The 11,238-nt window shown below is 33.8% G+C and overlaps 1 pseudogene; it reads left to right on the top strand.

Annotated features, from left to right (window-relative positions):
- The first annotated feature begins 10,521 nt into the window (after nucleotides 1-10,521).
- LOC148697160 (uncharacterized) lies at nucleotides 10,522-10,789 on the top strand (annotated as a pseudogene).
- The last annotated feature ends 449 nt before the right edge of the window (nucleotides 10,790-11,238 follow it).

The raw sequence follows: 11,238 nt of genomic DNA, 5'->3' as shown, positions 1-11,238 counted from the left end.
TTTGTTTACATATTGTATACAATTTTTGCTCAACAGTTATACTTTATGTGCAATTCACTGTATGATGTTCGTGTGTTTAATGGGCCTGTGAATATATTTCAGTGCACCCACCAATTGGTTTTATCATCATACATCATCGTGAGAAGTGGGATGGTGAGTTTCTCAATACAGTTAATTTTTGTGCAAATAATGTTTATAGAAATTGTGCTTTTATTTAGTTCATTGCAAATTCTTATTCTTTTATTAAGTTCACCATTCATGCTTTTAAAGATAAGAATTGCAACGCTCTCTCAGATGTTAGTTTTGGGAGGCACAGTTTTAAGCTTTCTGCATTAAATGTCCTGTTTTCGGGACGAAATTTGGTGTTTTAAGATGTCATGAACGAATTGTTGCTGGTTAGATTTTGTGTTGTTGCGAATTTACTTGAGACCCTCAATATCCCATTTATGCTTCCTATTATCATATTCTTTATGCAATTGTCACTGTTCTACATTTTACATTTGGATTTGATTCTTTGCTGATGCGATGTTGTGATGGGGTTTAGTAATTTTCAAAATTCTTCAACTCTTTTTAATCTGCAAAATCAAATTACCATGAAATTTCTAACATACAATTAGTTTCTTTTTAGTTGGATTCAAATGATGTTGATTGCACTGCTATAAATCATATCAATAGATTCTTTATTTGGTTGGTCCAATCTGTAACAGATGAGATTGTTTTGTTTGATGTTTCAATAAAAAAATAGATCTTTTTTGTGTGTGAAATTATAATGGAATCACAAATCAAGTATATCTTAGATTCTTGGTTGCATACTCACCTTCCCACAACTATTATATTGTCTATTGACTGGATGTTTTTTTTTTATTTTTTTTTTTATAATTTCCAGGATCTACGGTTGCAATGCTTTTGATACATGCAGTAAGGAGGAAGCCGCTAATCTTATGGAGCTTCTTTGGCATGGTAAGTTGAAGTTGCATGTCATTTTTTTTTTCGTTCATGGAATTCATTATCTTGCTATCTTGGCAATTAGCAATGTCTGACGATTGGTAAAATGTAAGAATAAATGTGTTGAAGTTTGAAGGTTGAAAGTCTTGAATCAATTATAAGAAAGAACAATCTCCTGTTAACTGTTAAAACTCCCTCTTGTATTTAGTAAGTAGCTCGTACACATGAAAGTGAATTTTAACAACTCTAAATTAGATTTCTTAATAATTTGATCCGTCTTTCTTTCATTTGTGTTCGACTATTTTACTTTTTTTCTATTTAAGTACAATTATTGATCGAAAGCCACATAAAATATCCAACGGCTGAGAAACTGCTTTTGTTACAAGAATAGATTATGATATAAAGCTTAAATTTTGGGCACTTAAATATGTGTTTTGTTTGGCAATTACAGTCACTCGCATGAAAAACCAATTGAATTTGTTCTGGCCTCCAAGAATTTTTTTTTGTTTGATTATTGATTAATTTATATGGCGGGAGTTTTGCTTTTTTGCCCATGCATATTTGATTTGAAATGGACAGTTCAATTTGTTGTATATAAATTAGTAATAAAAAAGCTCTAAGGAGAGGTAAATTAGAAACAACGGTGGAAGAGTGATGGAGTTGAGGAGTTGATAGTTAATTTATAGGGTTTACTTGAATTTCTGTATGATGTCCATGGTATTGATAGATCATTGAGACTGACTGACTGGTTGATTAATCACTAATTTGAAATACTTAAACTGTAACTTTTCTTTAATTCCTTTTCATTTTGTATTTTGATTGGATTCGAAAAAATGAAACGAATCCAATAAGCTACTCAGCCTTTGAATATGTTTACATCTTAATGCTTACTTTAAATATGTTAATTTGTCCCCGTTTCTATAAAATTTTGTGCGATGTGAACAATGTGCGTTATTCTCAATCTTCAGATGGTGATTATTTGGCAACTTCTGTAAACATGGCTACTCAGCCTTTGAAATACAGAGATGAGGATGAGAGCAACCAGATGAGCTAGAATTGGGTTTTTATCATTCTAAATTATTCGTTTGGTTACCGATAGAAAATATGGTTTCTGAGTCCAGTTTTCTATCTTCATCATCTTAAACATTTTCCTTTGATAGCACTTTGTTTTGATTTGTGAACGAACTATATAATTTATCATGATCTTAGGTCATAGTGTAATGTTTAATGATTGAATTTGTGAGACGGTTTAGCAATTTTTTTCAGAAACTTACTATTCCTGCTAGATGCTCAAATATTATGTCTTCTACATTTCTGCTTTCTCTTTTCTGTGTTTTTCCCTATATAGTAGGCTGAGCACTTGAAACTATGACTATAATACTGATGGCACAATACGATATACAAATGAACGCTTTCTTATAGCATGCATATCCGTATATAGCAAGCAAAGTTTTACTTCATTGGTTCTTAGGTACTATACCGTCTTTTAAGTTAGCTTGTGTGGAAATTATTCATGCATGTTGTGACTAATATATTCAATTCCCGCAGCAACGGGTGGATGTATTTTCTAGTAAATACCATGAAGCTTGAGAAAGGGGTTTTCCCTATAGCTAGAAAATTATCTATATACTAAAACCCAATGGACAAACACTGTTCACAAGCAGTGTAATGGCGGAGATTCTCTTGCTGGCTTCTCATTTTTTCCTTCTTTCGCCTGCTTGGTACGGTTAAATGGCGCTTTTGCCCATCTTGGACACGCATCGGTCATCGTCGTTTCTTTGTTTTGGGTGCGTTTTCTCCATTGTTCTTTCCGTTTCCATTTCTTTCTTCTACAGATTTGTGGTTTTACAGAAAAAGGGAAAAAAAGTGATGAATCTGGAGGAAAGTGGGAAATGCACTGAGCAAGTGCTTGGACAAATTTTTTAAATTGAGTTGTAAATTTTGTTTCAGTATTAGACTTTGTATGAATATACATTTGAATAATCATTTTGCAGTTTTTAAATAAATGAGTCTCAGTAATTTGTATTAGTTTTTATCTGAACAACATGTGCACTTACCAGTCTGTGTGGGATAACTAAATTGATGCAATCTTGCCAGTTAGCAATATGTATTTGAAGGAATTTTTTAAATAAATCCTTTATTAAACACGTCTAAACAATTGGTCTTTGGTTCTATATGTTTGATAAAAATTGGGTGGAAGGAGTAACCAATTTGATTGAAGTGTATTGTCACCATTCTGTTATATGCTTAAATGAATTGGGGTAGAACTTACCCTGTGGTTTTTTTTATCGATAGCAGCATTTGGAAACAAAAGATTGTGAAATGCTAAGATATTTACATGAAGAAAATATTGGGGAATTCATGCTGTGTTAAGCTATTTACACAACAAAAAATATTGGAGAACATTGTTTGATTTAGATTGATAGATGGTGGTAGAAGTTGTTCAGCAGAATAACAAAAGCTTTCTTCCTGTTGTGTTGGTCGTCAAGAAGGCAGCCTACGCAACACAAAAAGACAATAAAATATTGTAACACATGTATTAAGCTATTGAGAAGAATTAAGTACTAGAGTTTAATATTTTATTCCAATTTTATTCATCTGAGGTTTGATTTCAGGATTATGCGTTTTCTGTTTAGTTTCGATTCAGTATGGGTTTATCTAGGTATATTAATGTTGATTTACATTTTTTTTATTTTCCTGTAAATTTATATGAGTTTATTTTTATTTTTATATTGTTAATTTAGTAATGCTAGGGATAATTTTGGCTTCTAATTTGGTTTGAGCCTTTTTTTTTTTTTTTTAGTTGTAGCTTCATTGTTTCTTTTTTACTGATTTTTTTTTGTCTCCACCTGCTGCTGAAATTTGATTTTTGCTCTTAATTCTTTACATGTCATGTGTTATGTTGTTGTATTCCATTCAAATGGACCCGGCTTCTTTGCCCTCTCACTTCCCATATATTCTCATCCCCTCTTATTTTGTGCGGTCACGGTTAAGCCACGTCAATATTTTATATTGATTTTTTTTATAGAGATAATAAGACAAAAAGTAATAGTAATATAAAATGTTGATGTGGTTTAATCGTGACCGCACAAATATGATAAGATGAGAGTGTATAGGAAGTGGGAGGGCAGAGAAGGCAGGTCCCATTCAAATCAAGTAATGCAGTTTATCTTGGTATGTCTTTTCTCTACAATAATTTGGGATTTTAGTTTAAATTATCACTAATTCATTTTTTATTTGGCATTGAATTTTTTAAATTTGAGCGGCAGGTGGCTATGACATGGAGGAAAAAGCTTCACAGCAGTTTCACCGTGAGAAAGGCCCCTAAGGCTATCCACTATTTAATCCACATAGTGAACAGTAATTGCCTTTTACATTTTCATCCCTACACTTAAATAGCCCTGATAATAGATAAATAAAATAATAGTATTTTTTGCAACTTGCTTGGAATTTCCCGTGCACTCTCCACTTCCTCACGTCACTCCCCCTCTTTCCACTCATCTTTCTCACTTCTCACCATTTTTCTAAAGTTCCTCTCTCTCTGCTCTCGACACTCACTCTCTCTAGAGCTCCAAGAGCTCTCACGCACTTTCCTCTTCGAAAATTAAACAAATCAAACTCTAAAACCATGAAACCTTAATTTTTGGGACTAAAGGATCCTAGCTATACCGTTGCATGCGTCATCGGACCATCACGGTGTAAACCACCATTGAAGCCGAGAGCTTCAAGATCTGAAACTCGAACCCAGGTGAGGTTCTCTATGCGAATCTTGTTTCATTATGTCATAATGTTGCTTGGGACAAGATTTGTCGTGTTTTTCCAGTTCGAAACCGAAGGTTTAACCCCCTGCAATTTCTTTGAAACCTTGCCAAGTTTTTGGTCACCTCCTCAGAGCAAACTCCAGCAAGTTTGTGGGACACGTGTCACGGATGCTGAGGACTCCAGTTGGGCATCGTTTTGCGAATAGAGGATGAGGCATTGGGGAGAGTCATCGTCGCCGCCGCCCATCCATCGTGAGACGACGACGTCGTTCAAGAACCATGAAGGTTAAGAGAGAGAAAGGGAAGTCCAAGCCCATCCACCACGTGGCTGACATCGCCCAGACGTCAACCTTGCGTCACATGCCCTTTGGGTTCTCCGGATGGCAACTCCTGCTGGACTTCTTACTCGGGCCTGCTCGAGCTCCATCACTAGCACACGCTAGACCAAGTTGCTCTGGCCTTTTGGCCTTGTTTGAGAGCTAGTCCACCAGGCTATTGCCCACGGTGGAACGGCTCTCAAGAGCTTATGATCTTGCTGCACTTAAGTACTGGGATTCTTCTGTTAGAATAAGCACAACACCAAGATCATGCAAAGCAAGTTACCGTGATCAAAACACAGAACCATAAACCATAAAGCAATGCACAGAAAGAAAACATACCTGCAGAAAAGTTCGAAGTTGTTGCCATGTCTGATTTTTGCAGCAAAGTCGTGGTACACCTTCTCCTCTCTTCAGTGAACAAGACTCTCAACTAATAATAGGTCTTAGTCTTATATTGAGTACACACTGTGAGAGCAGAGGCCACCATAAATATACTACATAATCCAAGCCAAATTCTACAAGGAATTCCCTATTAAAATCCATATAGAAAACTAATTCCTTCTAAATAGTAGTTCAGTCATAATATGGATTCACAAATCCATTCTCAACAAGGCTTCCTACTGAATCTCTAATCCTATAACCAAGTTTACAGGTTCATACTCATGTTCATATTCTAACATCTTCAACTCATAAACTTTATGGTAGGGTTCTAACAATTAGAGTTTTATGAGTTTGAGCTTTTTAGTAGCAGAAGTTTCATTCTCTTGGTCTTTTGGCAGTTGGATGATTACACTATACAACTTGAGTAAATGAAGACTATGAGCGAGCATGAATATGTTGCGCATCTGCGAAGGTAGTAATTTTATTTGTTAAGAGAAAATAGTTCACCGGAGAATTCAATACATGAATGAATATATGATTTCTTATCGTCGCGTATACTCGGTTGCGAGAGTTTGACTTTGACCGTTCTTTTTCCTCCTTGGCTTCTCTTTCCGTCATTGACAGCGGAGTTTGGACCGATCCTGAAGAGCTCTCTGCATTGTTGATCCCACATGTGTCTATCCTTTCCAAGATACAAAGTTCACCATCCCAAATTTTAGTTTGTTTCTGATTTTTTTTTTTTTTTTTTTTTTTTTTTTACGTGCATGTTCTGAATCAGGATTCAAAGATAATATGCCACCAATCACAGGACTCTGAATTCTCTCTCTGTAACTCTGCTGCTGCACTGAATCATCGTAGTTTTATTCACATCTTGGAAACACATTTTTATTTTTTTATTCTCTCTGCTTTATGGTTTTCCGTGCAGATTTGGTTGAACATGGGGAAATCACCAGCTGTTACTCTCAGAAAAGGTCATGCGAAGTGAGCTTCGGTTTTTATTTTCTATTTTGTTGTGAATTTTCTTTTATTTATGTGATTTGATCGATGATCTCCATTATGAATTTATGTTTAATTTTTTGAATTTCGATACGTTGAAGAGCAAAAGCTCATGAATCTCGTGCTTTAATTGTTTTTTTCAACATCTGTTCATCTTATTAAATTCTATGATCAGTTTAATCCTGTTAGAATATGTAATATTTCTTTGTGCAAAATAGATTGGTTGGTGGGGCATTTGGAATGCTTATCAGTTATTACTAAATGTGGTTTAAAGGAACAAGTTAAACTTCTTGGGATGCCTGTTTTAAAAGCAAAAGGAAAGGTTGAAGCACTCTGCCCAGTTAAATGGCAACAGTCATGTGGATGCTTGAATTATATTTAACAGTGATGGGTTCCTCTTTGAGACTAAATGTGTAACAAAAGCTTTTCATCTCTCTTCTCTTGCCAGTTCTCATTCCTTATTATATGTTTAGGCACTAAGAGAATCTCATCGGTATGCAGGAACCATTTGAATGTTACTATATGTGAGATATCGACGCTGGTCTTGGTTTGAAGAGGAACCACTTGATTGCTTTCTCTCTTTTTGGCTGAAAATCACCACGATTTAAGTGGGGTTCAATCATTCAGTACTACCGTTTAATGGTATTTTTCTTCACTTGGAAGTGAGAGGTCTTAGGTTCAAATCTTGTGGTTGGCGAATTTAATACCAAATTAGGTTGCCTATTATGTTGCTTAGTTGAACTCCTCCTAGTGTAAAAATATATCAATGTACTAAAAAAAAAAAAAGAAAAAAAGAAAAGGGTTTCAAGGCATTGGGCTTCATACAGCTCTTTGTTTTGCCCAAACGTTTAGTGAAGATGAGATATTAAATAAGTATGATACTAACCGGTTTTATAGTTGGTTTCTTTTTTGCTTAAAATGTTTTTTGAAAAAAAAAAAAAATTAAAGATTACATTTCATAGATTATGTGAAATAGACAATGGTGATGCTTCTCTCTTTCTATGTGGCATGAAATCTGTGGATAATAATGTACCCAACTTGGATGAAAGTCCATTAAAGATAATTTTCTCATTGATTTTTTTTTAGGGATAATTTGATATAGATCCAATTTTGTGAGCCATTACTATAATTAGTCAACAGCATTGAAATATGTCCAATAATTGATATTCCACGTAAGCTTATTTATAATTTGTACCATATTTATCCCTTAGACTTATAAATTGTAGTAAATATTCAAAATTTCTTAATTATATGATTATTTGTGGTTTAACTAATCCCTTAATTGTAGGATTAGTTATAGCAATAAAATCTCAACCCCCAGTCTGTTTTATCCCTTCTTTTTTTTTTCCTTCTTCTAAACAATTCCCTTTGTTAGATCATGGAATCAATCATCCTCTTTCTTCTCCCATCTTTCATGGGTGATATTTTGTGTTCCTCCCTCCAAATTCCTTCATGACAATTTCAGTTTTTACATAGCTTTCACAATTTTTTTACATATTCGTTCGGCAATACAGTATCAATTGCAAGCAATAATACAGTATCATGCATTTATATTTGCTCTATTATATTTTTGTGCGTATCATAAAGGTAAACTGAAACTTAGTATTTGTTCCTTTTTTTTGTTTAGTATTTGTTCCTTTAATGGAGGTATATTATATCATATTTCTATTCTAATGTTCTGCCATGAAGTTTCAGCATTTTTCTTCCTATACAATAGGTAGTTTATTTTTATTTTGTTGGTAAATTATATCTATTTTGTAGGTATAAAGCATTTTTCTTCCTATACAATAGGTAGATACTAAATTATATCGGTTTTGTAGGTAAACATCATTAGGTGGTTACTAGATAATATTTTAGTTAGTATTTAAATATTCAAAATTAAAAACTGAATAAATGATACAAAAATTAAAGAATTTAAATATTTTTATCTAAAAGGGCAAAATTGGTATAAAAATATGTAATTGGATAACTGGACTTAGTTAAAAAACTACCTATGTTTTTGGACTTAGATTGAAAAGCCCCTTTTTTTTATGGGCATCCCGGCGGCGAAAGAGCTCATTTCAAGTCTTCCTATGAATATATATATATATTTTTTTTTTTTTGTTTTTGTTTTTGTTTTTGTTTTTGTTTTTTTTTTTTAAAGCAAAGCAGGTGGTGAGGGCTGCATGAAAAAGTCAAAGAGGGTTTCGAATGCAGTTGCTCTTACTGTGATATGGCACATTGATCAAATCACTGAAATCTTCTTATTTTATATTCAGTAGTTGTTGTAGCATTGATATCATATTCAATTTTTTTGTGTTATCTGCTGCCTTTTTTAATCTGAATATCCTTTTTTTTTTTATCTTTCTTTTGTTTATAACCCTTTTTTGCTAAATTATTGCTCTTCGAATTGTTTTGAGGATACCTAATTGGCCAAATTGTTGAAATTTGGTAATTTAGTGAGCTTTTATGTGGATTTTTGGTTTGGTTCTTATTTGAACTGAATCGATTTGTAAGAAGTATCTTGGCATAACACAATTTTTATATGAATCCAAGTTTTTCAAGAATAGTAAAGGAGAGAAATGAGTCTGTTGTGTTTGGTGTAAAGTTAATTTGTTTGTATTCAAATATGAAGCACAACTTTTTTCTTACATATGAGACCGAATTGGTTTGAGTATGATTCAAGTCTCAGTATAGCTGGATATTTGTTTGCTCACACAAAAATTTTGTGCATACATTCATGCGGTTTTACATAGAAATTATTGGATTTATTCATTCTGAATTCACTTTTGTATAATTCCACCTACATGCCATGTCTTAATGATTAGTCAGTGGATTTTGTTAAAAGTGTTAAATGTAAAGATTGGATACGTTGAGGAGTCACTCTTCTGTATCTGGTGAAGAAGACTTACAATAACTCATGAAAGTGGCCATGATGTTTGAGGAAAATTTTTTACTTTTGCCACAAGTCAGGTACTTATCTAAACATATTTAATTACTTACATAACTTGATTGTCTATGTTTCCACTCTATTTGCGTTATGAATATCAATGGATTTTAAGTTTAGCATGTATTTTTTTTTACAGTGGGGTTAGCTACAGTTCTCTAAGCATCCTTATAGTGGAAACATGATTCAGAACAGAGTGTAGAAGTCTTTACAAGCTAATCCTATTGGTAATAGAACTACGTCCTTTATCTTTGCTTGCATGCTTTTTAACATGGTGAAAATTGAATTTGTATGTTAGAATTAGCGTTCTTCCTGATGTTCAATTGCCTGGAAAGGGTTCTTGAAATTGTATTTTGGAATTAATGTATTTGATTCAGAACAAAAGGTCAATAATTCCCTTCCTACATTCCACATGTTGCTTATTGTATATCATTTTACAAATTTTACATGTTTTATACGGTTTTAAAAAGAAGGCTTTTTAGCCAAAATGGTTCATAAGATTTGCATAACTCCTGACTTTGGTCCTTAATATTTGAAATCAATAGAAGTGGGCCCTGAATTTTCCACTATCAATCATTTTGGTAATTCCATGAAAAATCTCCATTAAATAAGGCTAAAAGGCTAAATAAAAAAAACTCTCAATTTTTGTCAAGTCATTTGGCCCATTATTTATTAAATTGAGGGTATTTTTGTCATTTTGATCTTTATTTAATATAATTTTTCATGGAAGGACAAAAATGATTGATGGTAGATAAACTCAAGGATCACTTCTATTGATTTCAAATCCCAAGGACAAAAGTGATGAGTTATGCAAATCTCAATGACTATTTTGGCTAAACCCTTCTCTCTGATCCTAGGACTATGCTTATGTGGTTATATATTAAAACTTTCTTATAGGCACTAAGTTCAGACATGCAAGATTGTGTGATCAGACCTCAAGAAAAGAGCTAGAGCAGGGATTTAGACCAAGGGGACCAAGGCATAGTCAAGAGAGCCCCAAGGGAGCAACTTGAGGAATGTGTTGATAAAAACTTTTGTATATAACAATTTACCAAATGTTTTCAATGTAAATAGCAACACAATCTTTTATATCTTGCAAACATAATCTTTCATACAGTTTTCAATCCTGCAACAACGTGTGGGCACAAATTTCTAGTTAGGTTCTATTTCCCTGTAGCTAGGTGCTTTTGGTATGGAGAAGTGCAAGTCATTCCCTGAATGCACCACAGCTTACTCCAGCGAGTTCAACTTCCGGTAGTGGTCGAACTCGTACAACTTCAACGGATCAACCCAGAAGGGAAACGGTTTCGCAACATCAACTGATGCATAACTCCAAAAGAAGAAGAGAGTTGCCTCATACAAACGTGTTTGCTATGGAAGGTAAGGTTAAAACAAGTCTAAGAAATAGCTTCAAGTGAATCAAGAACACGTTCGTCACCGATGTTCGTTACGATGGATGAATTCGAAATCCATAACATATGCCTTTCTTGCAGTCACTAGCTACTTGTTCTTTCTTGGTTGTATACGGTTGGTTTCATCTGTCATGGTTATATACGGTTGGTAGTCAGATGGGAAATCCCTAGCAAATTAAGATCAAAGATGAAAATAATTGGAAAAAAGGTTGTTTCTCTCAATGCAAAATTGCACTAAGACCACGGTGGTTTTATGTTGGTGGCGGCCTTAGGGTGCGCCCATTTGAACTGTGATACATCTTTGTAATAATAATATCCATCTAATTTGACGTGGCAAAGAATTAAATCGCAAGGGTATATTATGGGAAAATCATGCTAACAAACCCTCACCCTTTTGATCGCTTAGCAACCTGGAGTTATTAATCGAAGCTAGAAGCAAAGATGTACTTGGTTTTCTACAAGTGTCAAGTTCAGTATTGAACGTGGTTTGCGTTTTA

This window comes from Pyrus communis, chromosome 5, assembly GCF_041283825.1.
Source record: "Pyrus communis isolate YQ-2024b chromosome 5, ASM4128382v1, whole genome shotgun sequence".
Lineage (NCBI taxonomy): Eukaryota > Viridiplantae > Streptophyta > Magnoliopsida > Rosales > Rosaceae > Pyrus > Pyrus communis.
This window is presented reverse-complemented; position numbering and strand designations above follow the sequence as displayed.